A 12,550-nucleotide genomic window follows, 5' to 3' on the forward strand; every position below is an offset into this window, starting at 1 on the left:
CTATCTAAAAATAGAGTCAGTCCTGCCTAGAATATGGGGCGTGTACTAGAGAACCAGTGTACCAGAGAGCACAGCCGCTCCGTGTCAGATCCTGCAGAAATGCTGAGCTGCATGCCATTCTAGGGGGTGCCCCTGCAACAACCCCACCCGTTGCTTCCCTCCTCCCACAACCCTTCTGGGCTACCATTGCAGGGTCCCCCATTTGTGTGATGAAGTAATAAAGAATGCAGGAATAAGAAACACTGACTTTTTAGTGAGATAAAATGAGGGGGAGGCAGCCTCCAGCTGCTATGATAGTCCAGGCAGGACAGAATCTTTTCTTTAGACATGAAAGGGGGGGGCTGATGGAGTTCAGCCCCCAGCTGCTATGATGAAGAAGATTACCAGCCGTTCTGTACCATCTGCTGGGAATAACCGGGAGTCATTCCTATTTTTACCCAGGCCCCCCCGCCGACCTCACCTGAGGCTAGCCAGGAGCACTCACGGGATGATGACAAGGATGGTTACTAGTCCTACTGCACTGTACCATCTGCCACCGGGGAAGGAAGGGGAGAGGATGCTGCTGTTCATTGCCCCAGCACCGTGTCTACCAGCAGCATGCAGTAGACGTATGGTGACATTGAAAAAAGTCAACGAATGATTTTTTTCCCTTTGCTTTCACGGGGGGGAAGGGGGAGTAAATTGACGAGATATACCCTGAACCACCCCGGACAATGTGTTTGACCCTACAGACATTGGGAGCTCAGCCAATAATGCAAATGCTTTTCGGAGACTGCAGGGACTGTGGGATAGCTGGAGTCCTCAGTCCCCCCTCCCTTCCTCCATGAGCGTCCATTTGATTCTTTGGCTTTCCGTTATGCTTGTCACACAGCACTGTGCTGTGGACTCTGTATCATAGCCTGGAGATTTTTTTTCAAATGCTTTGGCATTTTGTCTTCTGTAACAGAGCTCTGATAGAACAGATTTGTCTCCCCATACAGCGATCAGATCCAGTGTCTCCCGTACGATCCATACTGGAGCTCTTTTTGGATTTGGGACTGCATCTCCGCCTGTGCTGATCAGAGCTCCAAGCTGGACAAACAGGAAATGCAATTCAAAAGTTTGCGGGGCTTTTCCTGTCTACCTAGCCAGTGTATCCGAGTTCAGATTGCTTTCCAGAGTGGTCACAGTGATGCACTGTGGGATACCGCCCGGAGGCCAATACCGTCGATTTGCAGCCACACTAACCCTAATCCAATATGGTAATACAGATTTCAGCGCTACTCCTCTCATCGGGGAGGAGTACAGAAACTGGTTTAAAGAGCCCTTTATATCGATATAAAGGGCCTCGTTGTGTGGACGAGTGCAGCGTTAAATCGGTTTAACGCTGCTAAAATCGGTGTAAACACATAATGTAGACCAGACCTAAGAACAACCTAGATATCAAACACCACCCTGATACCTGCTGGCCTCCAGCCTTCCAGATACTTAATGATTTCAGGAATAGTGTTTACTTCCTACTTCAGATCAGAATTTCAGACATCATGCCCTTCTGGCTTTTATTAGTTGCTTGTTCTAAATCAGAAGGAATGGCTTTTCTTTTTAATTGTTCTTTTGCATATGCAACGCTGATCTTTATTCTGCTCTGTACACAGGGAATTGCTGAATGTTGTGACACAAAGCAAAATTATGATGGGATTATTTCCTTTCATTTTGTATTGCCATAAATAGCAATCAAAAAGCATGTTCTCCTTTAAGATAGTACTTCTAGGGAGAGTTTGCAGGTTTTTTTTTTAAATTCTTATCGCAAGTTCTGAATATCTTCTAATAGACACTGTCTGATTTTTATGTGAAATGGGTATTGGAAGGACTAAACATAGGAAGAATTGCTTCCCTAAATATCTTGTTGGCTGTTTGTTTACAGCTTGATTGTCTATTTAATCCTCTTTGAGACCCATCTCTGTGGTTTGTTACCTTGGGTGAAGAAGGTTTTAATGCATATCATTTGTCTAAAGATGTGGTTGCATGAGTGTCCAAATAGTTTTCGTATGCAAAAACTCTTTCCATATGTAAACTAAGGAAGAGTGGGCTGTTTGCATGGATATTTTTATCATGTGCAAGCAGGCATAAATGGAGTTGAGTTGAGGCCATTTTGAAACAAAATATTTTTGGTGGAAGGAATTGATTATTGGGAAAGGCGTTAGAAAAACTTAAATCTAGCCTGGAAATCTCCATGCTATGCGTTTCTGGTATGCAACACTATCACATAATGCCCGTTACAATGCAAGATGCACTTCCTGTGTATCCAAGTGACCTGCTGTCCTCTGCTGGGTAAGCACCACAAAAGATGGGCTTCATTCACCGCTGCATCCCAGTGTAACTCCATTGGCTCGAGTGGAATGACACCAGCATAGATCTGAGCAGCACATTGGGGTAGCAAGGTCAATATGTTGTAAGTCTTTTGGAAGTTGTTTTTGAACACTATGAATGAATAATTAATATAGCCCAGGAAGTATACAAGAAAAAGCTGATATTTAATAATTGCATGTCCTTCTGCAAAAAATCAGCATTCCGAATGCTAAGCTTGTCTGGCTATGCTATGCACCCTGCATATTTCAGGATATATTGTTAATAACAAAAAGGGGCTACAAACAAAAGAGGAAGAGAAGATCCTGCATTTGCTATGACTTTTCTGAATAGCTGATCTCGCAGCCTTAGCCAAGATGACAATATTTCTCAAAGTTAAAACAGGACGTTCTGTGAGGCTGGCCTGAGCAACTGGGTATTGCCGCTCAACTGAACGCCCCTGCAACGATGGCTGGAGCTGACTGCCCAGGACTGGGGCTTCGTATTGCCACTCCTTCCCCTCTCCCCAAAAAACATTCCTCTGCACCCCGCTGGTGCAGCCCATCCCCTCTTTTTTGGCAAAACAAGTGCACTTGCCTCATTTGTTCTTGCCAACTGATGATTAAGACCAAGTTTTTGTCACAGATACTTTTAGTAAAAGTCACGGGCAAAAAAGCAAAATTCACAGAAGCCCTGATCTGTCCCTGGCTTTTACTAAAAATATCCAGGACAAAATGGGGATCTGTGGGTCCTCTGCAGCTGCAGCAGTTGGGAGCTGTGGGGTGTCCCCGCTGCCTGTGGCAGTCAGGAGCTCCAGGGTACCCCCTCCACCTACAATTCCAGGGGCCCACAGTGGCCAGGAGCTCTGGGGGTTCCCCGTACAGCGGCTGGGAGCTCCAGGGGCCATCAAAGGTGGCAGGGGTACCCCACAGCTCCCTGTCCCCGCAGGACCCTGCAGCTCCCAACCACCGCAGGCTGAAGTCACAGAACTTGCTGGAAGTGGCGTATTCTGTGACTTCTGCAACCTCCATGACTAAATCGTAGCCTTACTGATGATCAGTTGGCAAGACAAACGAGACAAGCACACAGTTTTGCCAGAAGTCAGGATGTCTGGGACAGCTTAAAAAGGGGACTCTCCTGGCCAAAATGGGACTTATGGTCAGCGTAGCCATAACACATTGCATTAACAGGTTTTAGAGCGGTAGCGTTTTGTATCGGCAAAAACAAGGAGGAGTCTTTGTGTCACCTTAGAGACTAACAAATTTATTTGTGCATAAGCTTTTGTGGGCTAAAACCCACTTCATCAGATCCATGGATTGGTGGGTGAGTGCTAACGAGCCAATTCAATTAAGGTGGAAGTGGCCTAGTCTCAATAGTTGACAAAGGGTGAATACCAAGGAAGTGAAAATTACTTTTGTCATGCTAATGAGGCCAGTACAATCAAGGTGACCCATTTTCAACAGTTGATAAGAAGCTGTATCAATAGAGGGAAAATTACTTTTTGGAGTGACCCAGCCGCTCCCAGTCATTATTCAGGCCCAGTTTGATGGTGTCCAGTTTGAAAATTAATTCCTGTTCTGCAGTTTCTTGTTGGAGTCTGTTTTTGAAGTTTTTTGTTGAATTGCCACTTTTAAGACTGTTATTGAGTGTCCAGGGAGATTGAAGTGTTTCCCTACTGGTTTTCGAATGTTATAATTCTTGATGTCTGATTTGTGTCCATTTATTCTTTTGCATAGAGTCTGTCTGGTTTGCCAATGTACATGGCAGAGGGGCACTGCTGGCACACGATGGCATATATCACATTGATAGATGTGCAGGTGAATGAGCCCCTGATGGTGTGGCTGATGTGTTAGGTCCTATGATGGTGTCCCTTGAATAGATATGTACACAGAGTTGGCACTGGGGTTTGCAGTGGGGTTTGTTCTGGTGTGTGTGTGTGTGTGTGTGTCTCTCTCGGTATTTCCTCCCTTGTCAACTATTGAGAATAGCCCAGTTGGTAAGGCAACTCCCATCTTTTCATGTATTAGAATATATATTCTGCTTACTGTATTTTTCACTCCATGCATCTGATGAAGTGGGTTTTAGCCCATGACAGCTTATTCCAAAATAAATTGGTTAGTCTCTAAGGTGCCACAAGTATTCCTCATTGACATTGCATTAACACTTTTTTTCATACCACACAATCAATACAGAAAAATCTTAATTGTGAATCACTTAGGTATATGGTAGGTGTACCAGCCCTGGCACAAAACTGCAAAAGCAAGGATGTGAAAAGTAAAGCCACACTGTAGTACATATGCTCTACTGCCCCAAGCACTGGTCCAACACCACAACTAATGTACATCTCTAGAGTTGGGTGTAAAATGATTTTCCCCTCTTAAAAGATTTTTGAAAAATTTCCCATTCTGCATTGGGACAAAACAAAAACCAAGCAGAACAGGGTCTGGGATACATCTCTCTCAAAATTCCATCTTGAACCTGAGAATCCTGCTCTATGAAAGGTGGTTGAAATCTATATTGATTCCTGCAACAATTTCAATTTGAACAAACTGGCATTATCTAACAACAACAAAAATTCCTGACCTGCTCAACACACTGCAGACCAGGTGCTGCAGTCTTAACTCTGCTTCTCCATTGTGTCCTTCGGCTCATGTCACTTTACCTGACAATAACAGATGTGGATGTTGATGTTGTGGTGTTGCTGAGAGGGGCCTTAATTCTGTCTCAGGTCCAGCCCGCTTACATGGTAGGTCTCAAATCCTCACTGTTCAGCCAGGCTGCTTATCCTTTTTTCTGTATAATAACTTTAGTTTGGTTGTATTCCACTAAACCAGATTACACTTCTCCTATCTCCTGTAAAAGCCTGTTGTTGTTTTTTTTAAGCCCTATAATGAGAACGTTATTTTAAGATGTTAAATTGGTAAGGTGGTGGTAATCTCTCCATGGATTTTTTTTTTAAATGTGCCCAATTGTGGATTAATCTGGGCAAGCTGCATATAGCAATCCCCACACTAAATGATTATGGTTGTTATTGTAAGTGTCCCCTAGAGAGCCTTAACAACTGAAGTGAGCAATTACCTCCTTTTAAATTGAATTAAAAATGATCCACATAAGAAGTCTTAATGTGATTAAGGATTCATTCAGGTAAGAGGCACTAGAGTTGTCATGCTTTGCTGTTGGCACAGTGATTTATGTATGCAGTTCCCTGGCGGGGTGGGGGTGGGGGGAGGAAGATGAGTTAGGGTGGAACCCTGCATAACCTCAGAGACAGTATCTGTGCATAAAGCAGCACTTTTTTTGAAGCATCAAGGGCTACAGAACCAAGAACTTCTCATGTGAAACAACAAAACCTTCCTGGAATCTGAGTGGTTTCTTCATTGGGCAGGGATTCCTTTTTAGCCTTGGGGTTGGAGCTATACCTCAGTAGGACCAGTGCTCAATTAAATGTTCTTAATGAAACAGAGGTTGATTACAAGGGTCTGAGTCTTACCTCATTTATCCCAGGCATGACTCCATTAAAATCAGTGGAGCTGTGTTGGTGTAAAGTAAGAATCAGGCCATGCGTGTTCCATGAAATATATTCAACTTTTAGGAACAGGCTTTAAAGATGTAAGGGCTCTTGGGCAAAACCTCTGCTTGATCTGCATGTGAAACCATGCACCAGGGATTACGGCCTTGGTGTGTCCCTTGCATCTGTGCTGGTGGAGCCCATATCTAGGCAGAGTTCTGGTGGGGCCACTGGACAGCTTCAGCTGCATGATTGGGGCATAAAGGAGGGTATGATAAACCATTGGCAAGTATCTGAAGAGTGTTTTAATGAGGCGCTCAGGCCCTGTTCTTCACCTCTGTCCTTGGAATGACCTGATGCTGTCTGGCCTCACTGGAGATGGTGGAGATAGCAGTGGAAAAATCTCCCCAAGGTCTGAATCAAGTGGGAGAGGGGAAGGTTATGTGGATTGGTGGAGCTTCACCACATGTCTCGGGTGACCCTCAGCTGGACTGGAAGAAGGCAGTAAAGTGTGAGCCTGTAATTAGTGTGACACTGTCTGGACTGGCTCAAAACATGAGCCAGCCTCAGGGTAGACAGACACCCCAAACTGGTGGTATGTTCTATAATTGGATATCACCAAGCTGGTATCACAGTGGTCCAGGAGTTCACGTTTAACAGTTTTACCATGGAGTCACAGACAGTATCTTTAGATACTCCAGTCTATCTTACCACACAGACAGACTGGACTTAGTGATAAATGGTCACTAACATCAAAATTCACATCAGTCAGGTTGCTTCCAGTCCCAAGAGACCAGTCACTTGCACCAGATCAACTGGTACCATAGATTTTACACCAAAGACAACACCTGTAGTTGTTTACAGGGCTGGCTATCTAACTATTTATTAACTAGGAAAAAGAAAGGAGTTATTTACAGGTTAAAGAAAGAAAACATATATACACACACACGAGTTACCATCTAAATCCTAAGTGACTGCATTGTAGGTGATCTGTCAATTCAAAGTGTCTTTTCAGGATGGACCCAAAAGGTAGCCCCTGTGGATCTCTGGCTTCAGTTTGGTGGCTCTGGCCCTGTGAGTTCAAACAGTGAAGAGAGCAAAGTCTTCCTGTGACTGTTTTATTTCCTTTATTCAGCTTCCACGTCCACAGGACAAGCTTCCTTGCATGTAGCATTTCCAAGGTGCGATAGGGCCATTAACCAATCCTTTGTATTGTGATATTTCTTGGAGGTCCATCTGATTTTTTTTTATAGCCCTTCTGGATGGGCAGGGAGAATGATCCCACACTATAGGTAGAAATAATGGGATAAAATGGAGAAAGGGACAAATTGAACTATCACTGGCAGTGAGATGCATTAGCTTGTTGAACAGACTCTCATGAGAATTGGTAGAAGAATAATTGGTTGAAATATTTAAAACAAGACTGGAAAAAACACTGGGAAATATATTCTAGAGAACAATGACTGTGGCTGGATGAAACTAACAAGTCTCATTCAGCTCTTATTCCTGTGTGCAACAATCTGAGATCCTTTATGTAGGCCAATTCCTATTAAGCGGGCATTTGCCCAAGTGAAGATCTCAGGATTTGGCCTTAAGGGTCTGTGAAGTATCTGGGAAACTCAGAAAGTCTGAGAACAAGTACTATGGGAAGGCGCTCTCACTAATACAAAGGGTTTTTTGTTCTAGCTTTAAAGGGAAGTGCTATTTTCAAGAATTTACTGTGTGTCATATAAAGCTATCTCCCAGCAGGGAGTTGAGTTTAATTATCGGGTTGGTAAAATACAGCAAAGTTAAGAGTCCCTGCTCCACGGTCCCTTTAGTACTAGTTATTACACAACTGTATTGCAGAACATCGAAGAAATGCCTGGGAATTACTACTTTTATGTTCATGTAGCTTAAATGAACCCAAAATTAAAATGATGGGCAAATCGTGGTTTCAGATGAATGGCCATAGCAGTTTAAATGACAAATGTGCATGCAAGTTAAATATAATCCAAATTTCTTTTGCTTCTGTTCTTTGGAGCCTGGTATTGTCAATGTTTTAAAGACCGTGATTTCAGTAGCATTTTACATGGTCGGAAGCTAAAGTACAATAGGCCTAAATCCAAGAGAATGTGATAAGTGAGAATTGCATAATAGGTTGGCTAATGCTATTAAATACCTTCTGAGTTTAGTGTTGACAGGTACTTGGCTGGCTATCAAAGGGGCTGCAGGGTTCCACTGTAGGATGTTTTCTCCACAAATAACCCACCAAATGCATTCAGGTATAAAGCAAATCTAACAATCAGAGCCATGATTATTGCCCTATCTTCACCATTTCCCTTTGCAAGCCTACTTCTTAAATCAGTGAAAAATCTTCCCAGGGACAATCACTTACACGGGAATTAGGGAGGAGCCCTTAAAACACTGCAGCTTTCTCCAAATCCACACGTCATCCTGCAAATTCTGGGTTAAAATCTGTGCTTACTTTGTAATGAAAGAAGTGCTCAAGCAACTCTTTTTGCTGTCAGAACTGATGTGCCAAGCCTAGAAGTGCCGGTGCTCAACCCTGGCACAAATTAAGCCCTGGTTAAAATATATTTATGCCCATTCTCTGAAAGTAATAAGATGATGATGAAATCATTTGTCATAGTTTGTCTCCCACCATATTCTTCCACCTTGTGCCCCTGCCCTGCAGCTCACATGTAAGATGGAGACTCACGGGGTGGCTGGCTCTCATAAATGAAGCAGGCCTAGTTCTCCTGTGCCAAAACAGATGCTTTGGTTATAAAAGAGCAGGAAGAATCTGAGAAACGATCCTGTTCAGTCAGGAGAAGGGCAGGTCGGACTTCTAGCCAGACAGCTAAAGCCAAGGGCCAGAGAGATCTGGTGGCTGGGGAGCAGTGGAGGGTCTTGTCTGCTAATGTCACCACACTAGAGAACTGGACCTAGGGGCGGGGTGGGTGAAGGATGTTTCCCTGATGAAGCTGATTTGGTTGGAAGTGGTGGGGTGCTGTCCTGGCAGAGGGCCAGAAGAGGACTGACAGAGTCCAGCTGTGGCCAAAGGTTCTGGTGTGTGGTGCATGGGGTGTTGAAGGAGGAGATGACTTGGGATTTCTTGCATGGGGGGATAATTCCCAACACCTGGTCCATTTGTGTTTTGAACCATTTTCCTGTGTTTGCATAATAAACCAGCCCCAAGCAGAGGGTCTGATTAAGTCAAGAGAATGTGCAATAGAGTCCTTGGGTTACCTGAGAGGAGAAACTGAGGTGTGTGAACACTGGTTATGCCCTGGCCTGCTGGGGCCAGGCACTCTAGTTGGGGCTGCCTCCTGCCCTACATTCTGGGGAACAGTGGGGCAGGTGGCTTTGGTCTAGTGATTGGACGTGGCCCCAGCCGTGGCTGCTTCCCCAATCAGCCTAGCTTGGCTGCTTTTAATCCCTGTTCTCCAGGAGTGGGGCAGCTGCCCCACTCCACTCGCACTAAAAGTTCCCCAGTGCACACTAGTGTAGTACTGTTTGTGCACTGATGCAGCCCTGTTTCACTGGGAACCCTTCAGCATGCACCAGGGTCCCCAAAGGCCCCTTAGCACACAAAATGTTTGTGCAGATTAGAATTGACATCCTCTGGGGTGAACTGATGCTCCATGTAGACAAGCCCTACGGGATGTTGGTGTGGGGGGAATCAAACTTTGCTCTAAACTAAGATTCTCCAGTCTGCTGAGTTCACTTTGGGTCACGTAGGAGGAGCTTGGGCACGTAGAATCAAGCTCTACAATGGAGTTACTCTTACATGTAAGAGTTACAGGACTAGGCCCTTAGATTGTGAATGCCTTTTGGGTTTGAGTCAAAACCTCCTATTCTGTGTGTGTAAAGTGCCACGGGTTATAGCTTTCAGCATTAATAAACTAATGCACCTGAATACTACACACTTCTGGGAAGCTCATTTTCAGATAGACTTTGACAAACTGGAGAGAGGTCAGAGAGGAGTGACAGAAATGATCAGTGGGCCAGAGGGATTGACTTATGATGAAGACGGATCAAAAGAGCTCAATAGACAGTCACTGCTTAGCCAGCCTCTAAGGACAGCCATTTATTATCTCTGAGAGATGAGGACGACCTTGCCAGTCCACTAAATAACAGTGGAACTGTAACTAATGGCTAGTTTAAAAAAAAACCCAACAAAACCTGGTCACAAAGCAACTCTGAAAATGCCTTCAGCAAAATGGTTACACTTTGGCTGCCTAGCTCCAGCACTGTCTATTCTTTATATCCTGCATCTCACAATAAACTTCAGCTTTTTGGGTCAGGACATTATGTGAGAATCTCAGCTCATCATATAAATATATAATCTAGCCTTCACAGTTCCAGAAGAAAGCTGTCAAAGGTGACCCAAATGCACCTTAAGGCTAAAAACCCAATAGGCAAAATAAATCCCCACTTATTTATTTTTTAAACTATGATTTATGAACACTGGGGGTTGGCAATATTGAAGCCCCCTCTAGCCTCACTGTTAGGGTTGCATCTGCATACCAGAAGAGTGCAGGGTATGAGGTCTCAAGTGCAGTGCCTGGGACAGCTGGGATCCAGGCTCTTTCGATGGTAACTAAGGGCTTGGCTACACTCAAAACTCCAAAACGCTCCTGTGGCAGCGCTTTGAAGTGCGAATGTGGTCGCGGCGCAGCTCTCTCCCAGCACTGCACGTACTCCACCTCCCTGTGGGGATTAGCTTGCAGCGCTGGGAGCCGCACTCCCAGCGCTGCGGCACTGTTTACACTGGCGCTTTACAGCGCTGTATCTTGCAGCGCTCAGGGATGTGTTTTTTTCCACACCCCTGAGCGAGAAAGTTGCAGCGCTGTAAAGCACTAATGTAGCCAAGGCCTAACTGACAAGTGGAGAGTCAAGCCATGCTGGAAACTCAGTTCCAGATAGAGCTTGTTTCATTAGCAAAGAGTGAAACTGAATGCAGGCTGTCTGAGCAAGGAGAATTTGATTAAATCCTGTCCATGTAGCTGAGTAGGTCCCTTTTCCTGCTGTCCTTCTAGGGAATATGGATCCTCTGGGTGCAGTTCCACTGGTCATGATACAGAGCTTATCCACCAAGGTCTCCTTGCTTTCCGTATAGGTTCCCTAGATTGAATAAGATATTGTTAAGGGCTTTGTAATATATGGCACCAAGATGCCATTTGCGATGCACACTTTATTGGGCCTTCAAAACCCACAAACTGTGCTACACATTCTCGAATGCTGTCTACTGGCACCTTGTCTGCTAGCTGCACATAACCTGTACAGACCTCTCTTGTAATTGAAAGCTTCGGTGAACTATATAGTATTTGGATATGTTAAGTTGTAGGGTTGTTCTTGCACTTCTGTCAAGTGCCTTGGTGCTACTTTGTATAGATTTCCCTGCCTCCCATCTCTTGTTCCGATCATTTGGTGCTGGCTCTGCTCATATTTATGCTAGCTGAAGTTCACGGAGATCTCTACTTCTGTCATAGATGAATCTGGTTCCCCATCACCACAGTTTAATTTGTTCTGTCATCTCTTCCACTACTTCTGGTTTCAAAAGTCTATTTGCTGCAGACTGTCAGCTGTGGTGAGAGAAGTGCTGTGATGTGACATGAGACTGCTGCCTGTGCCCTCTGTGGGTGAGAGTGTTGCTGTCCAGGGTTTTTATTGTCCTGGTATGCCTTAATAGTTTCCTGGTTCTCTTGACAGCTGTATCTGCTTTGTCACTAAATTGGCTTTCAGTTGAGAGAGAGACAGAGAGAGAGCATACTGTATTCACATTCTGATGTTGCAAGCTGCAGATTTCTGGCTGCAAACTGAGTCCCATTATCTGCAAAAAGTTCCATTCTGGGCCAGCTGACTGTTGCCACATTCAGTAACAGGCTGCTGCTGCCTCCCAATAATCTGAATCGTAATGACATTTTCAGGGATACTCACCAGGGATACTTGTTTTCCTGATAAACATCAGTCCATACCTACCATGGTCCACAGTTGATCAGGTATTTCATACATCATTAGTTGTTCCATCTGTTGATTTGCTAGAAATTCACTGCAGATGCTGTACTGTCCTATGAAGTCATTCACCTCCTTGCTCATGTTTGGCTAATACAGGACATCTCTGGACTTTTTGCAGCCATGCTTCAGCAACAATATGGCTCAGGTTCATGTGGGTTAGCCAGGCAGGACACATGTCTCTAGCTATTCTGATCCTACTGTTTTTTCAGAGAACAACCGATAGTACTATCAGTTCTTCTCTATATGTCCAAATATTCATGAATACAAAGTGGCTCCTCTTTGTTCCAGTCTGGCCATCCTGACACAACCGCTGTTCTGAGTGCTTAGTGTTCTGTCTTTTGGGTACATCTCTGTATCTGCAGTTGTTGCTTATATCACACCAAGGAGTTCTGCTTGGCTGATGTGTCCAAGTTCCTGATGCCTGCAAAAGATCTCAGATTCAAGGGTCGCAGCAATCACTTCTGTGGCACTTCTGCTTTGGACAAAAAAGCTGCAATGAACATCAGAGCCCTGCTTTGGACAATACACCCAAGTAATATTTGAGTTTTCACTCAGTCTTGGAAGGTGTTTGGGAGCTGATTACAATGGCTTTTTTGAAATTTGAGTCCAAAGGTCTCTGTCCACAACCAGATTGCAGGAAATACCAGGCAGATTTGGTGCATTCAAAACAAAATGGCTAGTCATTCCTTCTCTATTTCTGTAGTAATGATCCCA

This window comes from Gopherus evgoodei, chromosome 4, assembly GCF_007399415.2.
Source record: "Gopherus evgoodei ecotype Sinaloan lineage chromosome 4, rGopEvg1_v1.p, whole genome shotgun sequence".
Lineage (NCBI taxonomy): Eukaryota > Metazoa > Chordata > Testudines > Testudinidae > Gopherus > Gopherus evgoodei.